The following is a 16,410-nucleotide window of genomic DNA, read 5'->3' as shown; positions in this document are numbered from 1 at the left end:
TTCCTAGAGTCTCCAAAAGTAGACTAGGAGCCAGAGCGTTCAGCTATCAAGCTCCTCTCCTGTGGAACCAGGTTCCAGTTTGGGTTCAGGAGGCAGACACCATCTCCACATTTAAGAGTAGGCTTAAGACTTTCCTCTTTGATAAAGCTTATAGTTAGGGCTGGCTCAGGTGAGTCCTGAACCATCCCTTAGTTATGCTGCTATAGGCCTAGACTGCCGGGGGATTTCCCATGATGCACTGAGCTCCTCTCTCCTCTACTTTCTCTCTCTCTGTATGCAACCTCATCCCATTATTGCATGTTACTAACACAACTTCTCCCCTTTCTGGTAGTCTTGTGCTTTCTCGTCCCTTTCCTCTCTCCTCCTATCACTTCCTGCAGGTGTTTCTGGCTCTGGAGCTGTGGAGTCTGGATCTGTGGCTGCGGGTCACCTGCTGCCCCCGTGTTCCTGCTCGACACCCTCTGCTGCAACGACTATTGTTACTATTCCTACTATTATTATAATTATAATCATTAACATTATGATTATTATCATTAACACTACTATAAATATCTGTACCATTTTTCATTTAGTCTATAGCAACATCACCTTTACTGTCTGTACCTCTGTGTGTGTATATTGTATAGGCTGCCTCCCTCCCCTCTCTCTCCTTTCATCCCTCTCTTTTTCTCTGTTCCTCTCTTGCCCTCTCCCTCTCCCCCCCCCTCTCTCTCCTTCACCCCAACCGGTCGAGGCAGATGGCCGCCCACCCTGAGCCATGGTTCTGCTCGAGGTTTCTGCCTCTTAAAGGAAGTTTTTCCTTGCCTCTGCCGCCTAGTGCTGCTCTTGGTGGGAACTGTTGGGCTTCTGTAAATAGCATCATAGAGTACGGTCTAGACCTGCTCTTTTATGAAAAGCGCTGTGAGATAACTGTTGTGATTTGGCGCTATATAAATAAAATTGAATTGAATCAGGTTAAAGCCAGAGAAAAAAAAGTAGGTCTTTAAATTTTTTGAAGTTCTTAATTGTGGGGCAGGATGTAAGACTATTCCAAAGCCTTGGGGCAGCAACAGAAATGGCCCAGTCACCTTTAGTTGTAAGGTGTGAGAAGGGTACTAAGAGGAGATGTTATGATGATGACCTAAGCGACATAGCAGAATATGGAATTAGCATATCAGTAATATATTGTGCAGCTAAGCCATTAAGGGCTTTAAAAACAAATAATCAAATTTTAAAATCAATTATGTACTTCACTGGTAAATTTTTTTAAGGGATACAAGACCAGAATAATGTGTCGTATTTTCTTTGTTCCAGTTAAAAGTCTATCAGCTGCTTTTTGAACCATTTGTAGTCAGGAAAGTATGGAATGGGTCAACCCCATATACAGGGAATTACAGTAGTCCAGCCCCGAGGTGATAAGCGCATGTTTCCAGGTCTCAATGGGATAAACACGTTCAATTTGGCTATGGTTCTAAGCTGATAAAAACTGCCCTTCACAACACTACTGATTTGTTTGTTAAAATTCAAAGTATCCAAGAAAACACCTAGCTTCTTAATTACATTGTGCAAATTTGTAGTCAGGGGACCAAGCGAATTGCTTAAGCTAGTGACAGCTTGGAGGGCCAAATAGAATTACCTCAGTTTTGTTTTCATTAAGTTGAAGGAAGATATTGATATCGTAAGTTTAAGAGGTTCTTCAGAGAGTGGGTGCTGTCAGGTGTAACTGGTATGTAGAACTGTGTCATCTGTGTAAGTTATACAGAATATTGTACTTCTCAAAAATGGTAGATTGGATATGAGCCTGTAGTTTTTGTCATCACTGGAGTCAAGACTAGGTTTCTTTAAAAGGGTTTGCACAATTGCATGTTTAAAACTGGAGGGGACAATGCCCTTGGTTATAGAACATTTAATTATCGCCAGAATAAGAGGGTAAATTGTGTCTAAAACTTCCTTGAATAGGCGTGACAGAATAATGTCTAAAGGTACAGTAGGTTGGGTTCATATGCAAGTCTGAGAGTACGATGTGAAATCTAATGTTGTCAGTTTTGTCAATAAAAAAGTTCCATAACTTGTCACAGTTTTCGGTAGAAGGAGCCGAGGGTGACACACTCCAGGTCGTATGAGACCTGGAATGTGCGTTTCATTCGCGTTTTGCCCTTCTACAATCTTGTCTAAAGGCCCGAGAGGAATCATTTAGCCATGGGGTACCAGCAATAATTGCCTTGGGTTTTTTTAGTTTTAAAGGAGCTACATTCCAGAGTGTCAGAGCAGGATGAGGTAAAGAGAGTGACTAGTTCCTCAGTGTCAAACTTAGAAGATAGAAGTTAGAAGTTGCACCTCAAAAGTAGAGTATAAATATACAGGCATAAGTCTGCATTTAAAACAGTTTTTAAACAGTGGCTAAGCCCCCTCCACGACCAGTAGTCCTTGGGGAGTTTAAAATAACTACACTGGGGAGGACAGAGATCACCAAGGGAGGCGAGAACATTTATCCAGGTGTCCGTCACAAATAAGAAATCCAAATGATGAATAAAATAAAAAGGTCTTTTTTGATAGAGACCGAGCGTTTAATAAGTATTTGCTGTTTAGCCCACTCTGACAACGTATCTCCACAGTATTTTAAAGGACAGCGATTATTAACATTTAATCTGCCGCTCAAGACACTTGCTTTAGCAGGGAGAGAGCAAGGTGACCAGTATATGGGGATTTGGTGCCTGATAGAGATGTCCATAAGCATTATAGAAGGGATATATTCCAACCAGAGATAGTGGACCTGACACTGAAGCTAGAGCAGAGGTTTTGATCTGGATCATGGTTAAATTATAAATGTTTGCAGTGTCAGCATGCACAGATGTACTGTATGACTTGGCAGGCATATGCGATATTACAAGAAGCATGTTAAGAATAATTTGAGCGGCCCTTAGCAAATTCATGCCCATCATGCAAATAGAAGTACAAGTGGGAGTACAGCTGTTTACCCAGACCAAAGAAGAGCTAGGAGAAGCAGATGGTGTAGTTAGTCAGCACTGTCAGGATGAGAGATCTGCGTGCTGCAGATTCACTGCCAGCATGCGGCTACCTACTTTATTTGGGTGCAGACCATCATGTGCATAGAAGGAGGGACGGTCCCAGAATAAGTCAAAATAATGGATATAGCCAATAGCCAGGGAGCAGCAAGCCGACTGAAGCCAGGTGTGGAGGCTAAGGATCCTGATAAAGCGGCCAATTCTATGACCCAGGGTGGGAATTGGGCCAGAGATGAATACCAGCTTTTCAATTCTGTTTAGCAAGTCAAAGAGGCGATTGAAGTCCTCCATCAGTTCTGAGTGCTGGCGTGCGGTATAATTTGAGCCGACAAGGATAATTATTTTCCTGATGGATGTCGGGAAAGATGGCAATAAGTCTGGGCAATATATCAGTGATATCCGGGTTTGTGGCACCATGAAGACAGTGTGTGATTCCGTTGATGACATGGATATTCCTCCTCTGTAGAGTCTTCAAGGATCAGTGATGTTGGGTGAAAGAGGGGAGGTACGGTCGAAGGTCGGAAAGAGTGGCACACTTCCGCCACTGCAGCCGGAGACCACCCCAGCAGAGGGACCCGCCGCTACCCCCGGACCAGCAGGGCTACCTGATTCTCCTCCTGAAAGCGGTCTCCCACAGTAATCTGAGTTGGGCGAATATCATTTTTGGCCATACGGTATTTCAAATAGTTCTAGGCTTGACAAATGTGAATATTTGGTAGTTTTATTCATTTTAATTTATTGTTAATAATTTTGCGTTGGACTTTGGTTGAGATTGACATTCTTCTGCATTGATTACGTTTACTTTTAATAGTTTAAGTACATTTTCCTGATTGTACTTACAAAATTTTACTTACTATAAGTAACATTTTCAGTGCAGGACTTGTAAAGCCTAGTTCACACTACATGATTTTAAGCCTGATTTGCCAGTCCAGCTGGCAGATTCCAGTCCTGATCTCCAGTCACTTCACCGATCTCCAGCCCAACCACCAGAGGGTTTCTGCTTTTGCTGCCGGTCTCAATAGGAATTTCGCCTTTTCCCCAGCTTCCTGGCTGTCCTCCAAACCTGGTCAGTCCTTCGGCCCTGCCTCCTCATCACCCTCCGAACCTGCTCAGCCCTTTGGTCCTGTTTCTTGGTTGTCCTCCAAACCTGGTCAGCCATTCCGTCCTGCACCCTGATTGTCTTCCAGACGTACTCAGTGATTCAGCCCTGTCTTGTAGTCACTCTCCGGACCTGCTCTGCCCATCTGTTATGTCCCCAGGCCTTCTGCCTGAGTTCTCCAGCTCTGCTACAGTCCTGCCCCTAGGCCATCCTCCTGAGATTTCCTGCTCCACCCCTGACCAGCTGTCTCACTGTCCACCTGGGAGCACAAGCTCCTCTCTTCAGCTCCCTTGACATTTGCTCTTTATGTATTTGCTTGTTTTTTATCTGGACTGCTTACATGGTTTTGACCTTTGCCTGCCTCAGCTTGTCGTAAGCCAGTTCACCACTTGTTTTATTACAAAACTGTACTTTAAACCTTAAAACTGTACTTTAACTGTTCTGTTTCTTGATGTTCTGCTGTCGGCGGGACTTGTAGTTATGTTTGAGTCTGTAATAGAGACCTGCACGGGACTGTTTTCTTGATCCCGCTTCCACCCTCTCCCGCTGATTTTGTGACCATTCCCGCCCGCTCCCACAACATGTGTTCCTCTACTACCCATTCCCGCAACATGTGTATCCACTATAAGCCCATGTGACGGAAGTTAGCGAGGCTCTGCAGTGAGTAAACTTCACTCCCCGACACGTTAACAGACGCACTGGCGACTAATGCCAATGTCTATGGGGTTTAGCCTCCTCGTCAGCGTGTCTGCCTCCCGTACCTGAAGTCGCCCAAGCGTGGGAGGGGCTCAATATTATGACAGGCATGGAAAGGAAAAAGCAAAGTTTGAATACTGCAGACTAAGGTGAATTTGTTATTGACCTTAACATTTACAATGGAATGTGAGAGATCCAAGAATAGGCTGCAGGATGTTCTGCAAGCAGATAGGTAGCTATGAACCCATTCAGCTATCTGAGAGAAATAGCCACATGTCTCTCAAAAATCATGGGCCAGATGGTCTGAAAGTATACTCTCATCTTAACTGGGTTGTCCGTCAACGGTTTTTTCCACACTCATGGAATGAATTGACAGCAAGACTTATGCGAGATCTCGGCACACCCCAAATCTTTTGGTCAATAAAGAAATAGACCTGATCAATATCCCTGTGTCTGATATTTAAGTAAAGCTGACCTTCCCTGAATAAGTAATGGTTAGTTATATTGTACAATTATTATTTATAATTATAAAATTACTAAATATTAAGTAGATGTACAATTGCCTACTAACAATGCCTTCAATCAAAAGTCAATATTACTAATTTTTTTATAAGTAATCAGTTGTATTGAAAAATGTTAACCATTTTTCTTTGTGTGTCATAGTTATTACATTAGGTACTCTTCACTCAAAACATGTGGTGATATCTACCCAAACAAATAGAGTGCAAATTGTTACCTGCAAAAAAGATTAATTCATAACTAGCTGTAAAAGGCTCACAATTATGTGAGTTTGTGCTACACTACTTTTTCAAGCAGGTAATGGCATGAGGCTCGGTTTCTTTTTGTTGCCCTTTGCAATCCCAGATTGAACTTCTGGTTGCAGTTAGCCTTGGAAACAATACATTTGCAATCAGGAGCAGTTGATCAAATGATCCATTGCTGAATGCAATCTGATAACCCAGGGTGAATATTATGTCAGTAGGCTGTCTAAGAGTCCTAATGAGTGCTTGGCTTGGCTCTGACTGGAGCCACTGCTTTGAGAAATAACAAGGCCACTTTTGGCTGCCATCACACAGGGGAATGGATTGGACATCGTCTGCTTCTGCTTGATTGCCCGTGATCAAATCCCTCTTCTGTCTGTCCAGATTCAGATTGTCTTAAAATTTGCTTTCCCAGCCATGTCCTTTTATGTGGTTCACTTATTAAGTGCTGTGAATATTAATGATCCCAGAGGATCACCCTGTTATCTTTGTTGACCCACTAATATTCCTAGAAATGCCATTCTCAGGCCAAAACTTCTACTTGTACAGTCTGTAACTTACCATGCAATATCCTGATCACATTCATGTTGCCCTGATGTTGAACCCTTATCACTGTAAACACTACATTAGGGTTGGGGTTCAATTGCATTATATCAAATTAGAATCCAGTATGAAATCCATTTATCAAATCAAAAACGTCAGTAATTGCCTTTTGCTGAGGACCAGACTCTTATGCATGTCGATATTTCAGCTTATCAATTTAATAGTTCTGCATTCAAGTTTAAACAGAAGCTTCAAACTTTTGAAATTGACGTTGGCTGAACTGCAGAAACACAAAGTACACTTTACACTTTATTAGAAAAGCATAGCTTTAAACAACCCAAATTATTTTAGCCGTTTCTCATTTTAACCAGACAAAGCAACAGCCAGTAGTTAAGAAGCCGCAAATGTTATGTTAATATTTCGCTATATAGTTCTTTGCTAATAAAAAAAGAGTGCGGTTCAAAAAGAGATCCCAACCCTACACTGCATTGCTTTTCTCTAGACCTGCCCATAGGGCCAAATATCACCTTTGCATACAAGATTGTTATTGTCCAAATTGATAACATTTGCCAAAGACTTCCAAAAAGAATTTAAAGCAAGCACCCTCAGATGAATGAACATCATTCTGTGTTTGTCTTTTTACCACTTCCTCCCTCTTCCTCAATTTCAAGTCAGTCTGCCTCATTGGTATCAATGGCTGATAGAATAAAAAAAATAATGGTACCCAACAGGAGACATCTGTCACACTTAATATGAATTGCATGTTTCAACATTAGAGTGCATACCAAAAAGCTTCATCCCTGTTAATACTTACTTTTACTTTATACTTTATTCAGTCCCATCACTGGGAAATTTGTCTTGGACAACGTGCAAAGTCAGTACATACAAAAACAACATACATTAAAAGCAAAATAGAAACAAGTGGAGACAAATTATAAAAATAATAATGCAGCAACAGTTGGTTTAGCTGAGCTATGACTGATCCTGCTAAAGGCTCTAATTGCTGATTATTATAGGACATATAAGGGGGCATGTTTGTATTACCGTGTGCACTTGTTCTGCATGTATATACTGTTCCTCACAATATACTTATGTATGAGAGCTGATAGTGTACACGTTATGTGAGTACAGAAAGTTATTGCTCGTATAAATCAAGCCCTCTAATTGGTCAGGAGCTATAACCGCAACAGGAGGTCCCACCTCAGGTTGCTACTAATTGGCCACATGCCGCGTAGCTCAACACACTGTTGGTCCAAACTAGGAGTCACACCAGAGGATCAACAGGTGTGCATGTTTGTGTGTTGTATAGTGTGTTTTTCTCTCTTTTTCCCTTTATGTATGTGTTGTGTATCCTTGTTTCACCAGTGTGGCACATGCATGGCAAATGTGTGTGTGTGTTGTTAGGATTGCAAATTTAATGATGTGATCATTCTTAGCCAATGGTAAAGTAGGAATGCCTGTTCATCAATATCAAAACAGGTGGCTATTGTAATCTGTATGCAGTTCATGTGAAGAATTTGAATGATATGTATTTTTAGAGAAACATACAAAATAAAATCTCCCATTTCCATGAAATCAAAATCAATGTTTAAATGTATTTTTATGTTATGCCTTGCACTATACATCACCAATATGACAGTCTCTGGCCCATCAATGACAAAAAAACTAATTTCCTGGAAAACTATTTAAAATAGTGATGACTCATCCTGCACTTGCACTAATAATTTAGCATCCAATGAAAAGCTTTTATGACGCTTATGAAGTATAGCTCCGACCAGGCCCCACTGATTACTGTACAAAAACACAACTTTATTAACTGATTTTGGTGAAATTGGATCATATTTGATGGAGAAAATATTTTCTCTCTTTACTCTGGAGGTTTTCAGGCCAGGGTGGAGGGACCCAGCAGGGAATGATGATGGGGAGCAAGTCAGGTGAGTGGGCAGTGAAACTGCACTCAGCAGCCTCCCAATGAATGCAGCATGAACAAGACCGAACACAGCCTCACAAACCAACAGGGAATCCATTATCGAGGTGATTTATAGCGTTTTTTGATTGACATATGATCTTGATAGATACCTTTACTTTTTGCTAAACCGCTAACTGTACATTATCTATCTACACCTGTAGCTAGTTAGCTCGGTTAGCCATGTAGCTAGTGGTCATATTAGCTGACTCAGCCCCGATGTGCAAGGAGCCAAACCAGGCAAAAAAATATCCTCGGTACTACTACATTGGAGCTCGCTCAGTTTGTTGGCGCCACACGACCCGATGCCACCTCCCCAGCACACCACAGCAAAGAAAATGACATTGCCCTCTACAGACTGGTAGAACATCTGTAGCAGCCTGGTGCACACATTCAAGGACCTGAGCCTCCTCAGTAAGAAAAGCCAGCTCTGTCCTTTCCTGTAGGGGGCCTCAGTGTTGTCTGTCCAGTCCAGTTTTTTGTTGAGTTGCACCCCAAGGCACTTGTAGGAGTCCACCATCTCTACCCCCTTCCCTCTTCTTACAACAAGGGTGTGGGGCCCTTGTTGTGTCAGAAGTCCCTAATCAGCTCCTTGGTTTTACCGGAGTTAAGCTGGAGGTGGTTGCTGTCACACCATCTAATGAAGCTCTCAATAAAGTCTCTGTACTCCTCCTCCCTGTCATCTGTGATACAGCAGACGGTGGAGGAGTCATCTTGGAACTTGGAACTAAAGGTGCCTCGTTCTCGAGTCAAAGCAAAAGTCAGCAGTGTAGAGTGTGAACAGAAATAGTGACAGTACGGTTCCTTGGGGTGTGCCAGTGTTGCACGTCACCATGTCTGAGAGGCAGCCATGTAGCCTGACATACTGTGGCCTGTCAGTGAGGTAGTCTGTGATCCAGGCAGTCACATACCAGGGGCCTGAGGTGCTGCAGAACCATTCTCTCAAATGTCTTCAATACATGTGACGGTAGTGCCACAGGCCTGAAGTTGGAGAGGTAGCTGGGACGCTGGGTCTTCCTTATGTGTGTGTGATCAATATTTTCTCTTGTCTGGTCTCTTGCTTGCTTGCTGGTCAATGTATCTTTTTCTCTTCCTCACTTCCTCCAACAACATCATCTTCGGTGTCTTTGCCATGATATCCATGCTGAGAATACCAAACTAGCTTCTTTTTATAGCTAGCTCGCTGAAGAGCCTTTTTGGTGCTGTAAAGATTTACGCCATTATCATGGTTTCCTGCCCAGGATTTTAATGTTGCCCAGTGCAATGGCAGGCACTATGCAGTGACAGAGATGTTATTTTCCCTATTACAAGTCAGTGTACCATCAAAATGATAAAGCTGTTATTTTTTAAAGATATAATTACTACATAATGTTGCTTTAATTAAGGCTTGATCCCTTTAAAAGAAACTAGATTTTATCAGTTCCATTTCGAATCCTGGGCTGAAAGTTGTATCTATACTGCCTGATCAATTTACTTAGTTACAGCAATCTAATCAGTTAACAAAAGACCATTCTCACCTTCCCACAGAGCAGCTAATAAAATCTAATCAATAAGTTTCTGTGTCTTCATTAAGCATTAATGAATGTTTAAACTGCAATGCATCTCAAGGATGGTGGTCTTTCACATCTGTATGATTGATTTGTGTGTGTGTGTGTGTGTGTGTGTGTGTGTGTGTGTGTGTGTGTGTGTGGTAGAAAAAAAGCACACATAGGACATAAGAAATGAACGCAGGAAGCCATTAAGAGAGTATGCGTTTGAGGATCTGAGGCAATCAGAAGTGTATCGTCTGGTGTGTGTGTGTTGAGCTCAGATCAATGCTTCCAGTCAATTAGTGGTGTAATGATTCAATCAATGTGGTCTCTGTTAGGACCATCATTACTTAGGCAGTTTATGATACCACCATGTGTGTGCATGTGTATGGGTTTGTCAACAGTAATGTTGGTGTGTGATATATAGCGTGTGAAGTAAGTGTGTTTCCACGTTGTATGATGAGGTGAGAGAAGGAGTGCGGATCAATGACATTAATCAGTGAAGGAAATATATATATTGCAAGAAGAGTAGGGATTCATAATATTTAATCATATTGCATTTATTTAATAATACTGTGTGTTTCTAACAAATTATCTGCAGTGCCTCGATCCTGGGATAATGTACGTTGTGTACTTACTTACTTGTGTTAAACAATCCTTTGTTTTTTTTGTTTACTCCAGTAATATGTAATGCATTATTATTATTATTGCTGTAATACTGCAGTTAGTTAAAAATTATTACTTGTGTTGATAACATTTGCAGGACTCGGGAGTTCACAACCGAGCAGCACATACAGGAGAATCGCCTCCTCGTGAACCTCGTTTTCTGTCCTGTGAGACTGGGGTTGATGCAAGTGTAATAAGAGCAATTAAGTAATGTTGGATTTGGATCTCCCATCGATAAAGTTATGATATCTAAATTGCTTCACATGATTAACAGTTCCTAATAATACATTTTCTGCTGGTAGCTTAGATATAACAAACTTTTATTACTTCCAAAGTCTCTTAATTGTGTGGAAAATACGCAGTGTGAGTGTACAAGATCTATTTTTATTATTTTATCTTTTTAGTTTGACCTTTTTTTACATCTGTCTAATATATAGTTTTTTTTAAAGACAGTCGCTTTTGGGAGTGTTGTCACCGTATGAAGTCCATCAGAAGCCACAGTGCCCATTAAAAAAAACAGTCCTAGTTTTTAAGAAGAGGGAGGGAGGATGCAAGTGGGGGACAGATTACATATTTATTATTCATTAGAAATGTTTTGCTCACTTTTTATATATATAAATAAATAAAAAAGTGAGCAAAACATTTCTAATTTTCTTAAAGAAGGGTTGAGTGAGTGAAACTAAATCAAATGAAAAAGTAAAGGTATTCTATTATAGGATTAACATCACCTTACAAACAGTTGCTAGTGTTTAAACTTGTGCATTGTGTGGGTACATTTTAATCAGAACTATAATAAGTATTTTTTTGGCAAAGATGGTGATGGCCATAGCAGGATCATCAGTTTCGCATTGCTAGATAAATCTACCTTGTACCTAGATACAACTAAAGGTGAGAATGCATTTAGCAAGTATATACACGGATAGTACTGCTTTGGCTAGTGTCCATTACCCCAACATTGCGTAAACACTGCATGCTCTAAAACTGTCACTTACAGTATGTACCTCATACAGTCCTCATCTGTAGGAGTAACAAGACAAGATTTTCTGATGCATTTTATGATTAGCTAAAAAAACACATTGTCTCATTTCACTTCAGTGATTAGCCTGACAAAGCTATGTTGTCACAATTTGGTCAGGTAAGGCCCAATCTCCATGTGTCAAACACATGGACGTAGGGGGTGTGGTTGTTATAGAAATGTTCTACGGTCATGAAGCCTAATGTTACTCTGCAGCACTGTGGTTTATGAGTGAAGTGTATGAACTCCACTGCAGACTGGAGTCTTAACAATGACAGACAGACGTTCATCTCCTCTATGAAACTTGTGGATCCTCAATGCGCTGCATTATTAGAAACTATGATGAACCGTTCGTGGGTCACATTATTACTTCCTGTTGCTGACTGTGTAGTTGCTGTGGCTGCTTTGAAATACAGTATGTTGATGTTACTTGCTGTCCGCTGTACTGTAAAAGTTACCGTGGCCATAAGAATGAATACAAAAAAACATGAAGATGGTCACCATTTAGTGTGGTGTCATTATATTGACTGACCTCTCTGCGTCACCAATTGTGACTGACTTCCAGCATCCCTGAACAGACAAGAAGGCAGTACAATGGCTGGTTGACCAATCTCCTCTTGACTCGCATCAATGTGAACACCTGATTAAAATAATACTAAATGAATACCAAACTACAAAAACCCGGCAGCTGTTTACAATGGCAAAGGTTCGATTGAGAAGTGCGAATCTGAGCATTAGTATGTTTCTGTTATAAGCCTCAAGTTCTTTTTTTTTACTATAAATTGTTACTTTGTGCACACCATTTACATTATATTTTATAAAAGACCAAAAGAAAAACCTGGGGGAGCAGTTGCTGTTTAGTTTTGAAGTAATGGGCCTCTTTTAGAAATGTGGAGCGTTCCACTAGGTAAATGCCACCTAAAAAAATACAACCAGCACCAGGAGGGTTTCCAGTTCAAATTCCTCAACTAGATGGAAACACATGGGTGGATAAAGTGTATAAGAAAGCCAGTTTCTCTAAGTCTTGCTTACAGCAGCTTCTGATGTGTCCTTGGGCAATCCCAACTGCTCCAAGGGATATAACACTTTTACCCCCTTCTGTGTTAGGATGCAATTCAAGTGAACCAGCGTGACTCAGCATTCTTTCCACAAATTCCTTTCAAGGTATTTGTTGCATAGCTGCAAAAGTGTTTCCCCCTTAATTAAGAGGGAAATGAGTGTCTTTACATGATTACAGATTTCCAATGATTCTTTAGACTGGGAATTTAGATTTGAGAGATTTGTAGGACTCATTAAAACATGTAACACCTTCTTGGAACCCAGCAGAGCACACTAAGATGTCTTGTTTGAGTGTTTCTATGTGTATACTGTCTTCAAAGCTGAGAAAGTTCTGCAACTACCGCTGGGGAACTGTGGGGTGGAACACTGCTGTGATCCAAAGGGGTCTCAGCAAATCAACAGCCTCCTGGTAGGAAATGGAGCCAATGACAAAGCTCCTGGGGACACAGCGGGCCAATGAGAAGCCACCTAGTGGGCCACACAGGAATGATGTTCTCATGGAAGGTTTGGTCTGGACTGTCCCCAAGTAAATCAAAGGCACATTTACAATTTAGTTTTACACACCTAGGTGTGCTAAAAGGCAGCTTTGGGAATACTTTTTTCTCAAATCCCCTGCAATCCAGCATAAATAAATGACACAGAACTTTCTGTTAGTTATTTGCACTACCCTTATTCTCGCTTATACCAAAGTCTGATTTTGCATTCTAATTTACAATGCTCATATTTCACTGATATTGGCATTGTATATACAGTACATCCTGTATGTAAACGTGTAGACTTGTCGACAAGGTGTAATTCGTTTTCACAGCACTGTACACATCAGACAACAACAGTGACAGACTGTACACTCTGGCTAGTTCAGTAAGGCCTGTTTTTTAAGGAATAAATGTAATTTAATATATTTCTGTATATGTTGTTTTTATTATTTATATTCTATTACTATTTTAACTTTCATTTTATTATGCAAACCAGATAAATCAAAAATCCATGACGTTCTTCCCTTTTTCTTATTATATATAATATTACTATTTTATGTAATTATGGCAACAAATTACCAGTAGCGTAGGCATCACCAAACAGCAGCCAAAAGAATCAACTATGTCACAGTGAAAAGGGTATTCTTTTTCTAAACTAGGCACTTTCCATTGTGTACAGCTGTGAGGTGAAAGACCTTGTGATTAATTTCCTTCGGGACGGCCGAGTGATGCGATTACGTTGTACTAGTTGTGACGGTGGCGGGAGCTCTCAACACCTCCTGAGCTGAAACATGTAAACAGGTTCAAGAGAAAATAGTTCTCATAATTAAAAGTATATGAAGGACACTTTTACACACAGTTTATGAGTTGAGTATCTCTTTCTGTTTTGAGTGGTTTTTTGGTAGTCTTTGGAGTTTGATCGCCATAGCTGCAGAGTTTTTTTAAACCTCTACCTCTCTTAAGTGTGCAGACAAAATTAAACATTTTAAACTGTAAACTGTTTCAAAAGGGATGACATACAAGGTACTTTACACAAGTGCTAACAAGGGGTCAACGTGTGGGGTCCTGATGTAGCTGAAGCTCGCAAGTACTATAAAATGATGTTCCAAGGGTACCTGGTCATGGTGCATGAAATGCTCTGCAATTAACACACTGAGAAATCATGTTTTTAAATTAGTTATCATGTGTGTCGGGATATTTTCAGGATTGATTGGTTTTGCTCACATTTCACAGCAGCAGTCCTTAAGTGAGCAGCAACATGTTGTAAAACTCTGCAACGCGTTCTCATCTCAGTGCGTCATTATCAACGCTTTCAGACAGCGTGACAAAGCGTAATTATTCGACGCTAAAGGTACCCTTCAGCGTCCGTATGAAACACCTGTTTGCTACGTCGCAGCAACACAAAGGAGGCTACAGGTCGACATGCATAAAGTCACTGACTTAGGTTTAGGCACAAACAATTGAGATTGTTATGATAAGGGTCGGGGGCTGAGGGGGGAGCGTCTACACCTTAGACACAAACGTAGCTAGTTAGCTCGCACTTCTGATCTGCACACCCGGATGCGTCTCACACAGACACTGAAGGGTACCTTTAGCATCAAATAACAGTATACTCTCTAAGCATTGGTATTGGACGGCCTGAGATGAGAACGGTTTCTGTGTGAAACCACACAACATATTGGCATAAAGGCAGAATGTAAAGCTCCTTTCTAGTCTTTGACCACTCATTGCGCTTTTACACTACATTGCATTCACCATTCACACATATGCACTGAGCCTAAGTGCTCAAACTGAAACATTCACACATGCACTGGTGGAACAGCCACCAGGGGCAATTCAGAGTTCAGACACTTTGAGCCTGGAGGAGCCGGGGATTGAACCACCAATTAACAGGCAACCCGCTCTTACTCCTGAACCACAGCCACCCCACATTCACAGCTTAATGAAGAGCACTCACAGCTTAATGACATGTTATAGGTGAAAACAGGTGAACCCATCACTGGTGTTCTCCTGAGAAAGACAGTGGAGAGGAGAACGTCATCAGGGAAATGTAGTTGCCTTCATTATTGTTATGTCATTGCCAGTTTTGGCTGCCACACTGGTGCAGGTCAACTGGCGCATGCCACTGCACATCACTGTCCAAAAATGCACCAAAATTTAATAACTCTTTGGACAGGCAGGTTTTCAGTGGCCTATATAGCTACCTGGGGGACAGGTGTAGAGGTTCAGAAGGCCAACTTTCAGTGAGAGAAAATAGTAAGTCAGTGATAGTTCACTTTACAGCACATTGTTCCCCTGTCCTTACATACCTAATTGTTTTGTCTAAGCATATAGACCATAACAACCAAAAAAACTCATGTAGAGTCCATGTTTCCCACTCATAGGTTACACCTGCATAGCCTGCCCATGTATCTATTTTTTTTTTAATACAATGGCTGAAGTTCATTAAAGGCAGTTTAGTTTCGTCCTGAGTCTTCTGAAAATCCCCAGTTTTCTCTCATAGAATCATGCAGATGCACAGAATTTTGAATGCTGTCAAATTTAAGCTACGGTTGTGATGTCAGGGTTTACCATTAGAGAAGCTGGACTGAGAGTCCATCCAAACTTAAGTGGCTTTACAGTGGCATCCATAATTTGAACCTTCAGAAATTAGAACAGGTATCTAATGGTTCTTTCAGCAGTATAGTATTACAGTCATTTTTAGCAATAAAAGTAAGAATTATACTTTTGGTTTATATATGTTTATGGTTTCCTTTTCTTGTATGCTGCTGGATACAACAGCACAGAACAGGGAGTGCAGGGCAGGAAAAAAGTATTTTGTATAGTAAAGTTTTCTTATGTAGATGCACACAAGGTTCTTACAGTTTTTCACAATTGCTAAGACACATGTCTTGAAACCTTCACACATATTCTCAAAACTTTAAACAAAAAACCCAGTCTTTAAACAACATTCACAAACCCCCTGACTCTTCTGGCAAAATCAAACACTTGCCTCTAAACCATTTGATCTGTGCTCAAAATCAAACAATGCTTTCAAAACACAAACACAGCCTGTCAATAGGTAAAACACTACAGAGCATTCTTTAGACACTACATCAGAAAATTGAGAACACAGCGTCCAGGACATGTAGTTACAGAAATATTGCTTTTGTGTAGAGGAAACACATTTTCCAATTTAAAAAGTATAGTAATCACAACTGAGTACAGTAAATATATACTGTAAATACTGCAAATGATACAGTATTGAAGATCTGTATATTCAAATAGCAAGAAAGAAAACTATAAATGAAAAGCACATTACACTGAAAAATGTTGTGCAAAATCAAAGTCAGTACAGTAAGAGACTTCATCCACATCACATGCGGCCTTGTCCCTCGCCAAGCAAAGGAGGAAACCCCTCAGAAGTGCTGCACGCAGCCTGACTGTAACAACACTCCACACGTGTCTCACCACAGGACAGCTCCACTGCCCGTCAGAGATTTTCCATAGTAAACGAGTTTCGGTCATAGACCTTCCACCATCAGGCCGAGTAAAATTCTTCTGTTGGATTGAAGTAAGGGCTGCATGTTGAAGGTAAGCTTTTAAGAATCACTGG

General features: G+C 40.9%; 1 protein-coding gene and 1 long non-coding RNA gene across 9 annotated transcripts in view; one reads left to right on the top strand and one right to left on the bottom strand.

The window, feature by feature from the left end:
* LOC123969358 overlaps positions 1 to 4,420 on the top strand; it is a 6,937-nt gene extending 2,517 nt beyond the window's left edge. The window contains exons 2-3 of the long non-coding RNA XR_006824719.1: positions 3,472 to 3,679; positions 4,048 to 4,420. This is a non-coding gene — a long non-coding RNA (uncharacterized LOC123969358). The remainder of the gene's footprint in view (positions 1 to 3,471; positions 3,680 to 4,047) is intronic.
* tenm3 (teneurin transmembrane protein 3) overlaps positions 1 to 16,410 on the bottom strand; it is an 818,277-nt gene that overhangs the window by 641,347 nt on the left and 160,520 nt on the right. The window lies entirely within an intron of this gene.

The sequence above is a fragment of the Micropterus dolomieu genome, linkage group LG04, assembly GCF_021292245.1.
Source record: "Micropterus dolomieu isolate WLL.071019.BEF.003 ecotype Adirondacks linkage group LG04, ASM2129224v1, whole genome shotgun sequence".
Classification (NCBI taxonomy): Eukaryota; Metazoa; Chordata; class Actinopteri; order Centrarchiformes; family Centrarchidae; genus Micropterus; species Micropterus dolomieu.
The sequence above is the reverse complement of the archived record's forward strand: the minus strand, read 5'-3'. Positions and strand labels throughout refer to the sequence as shown.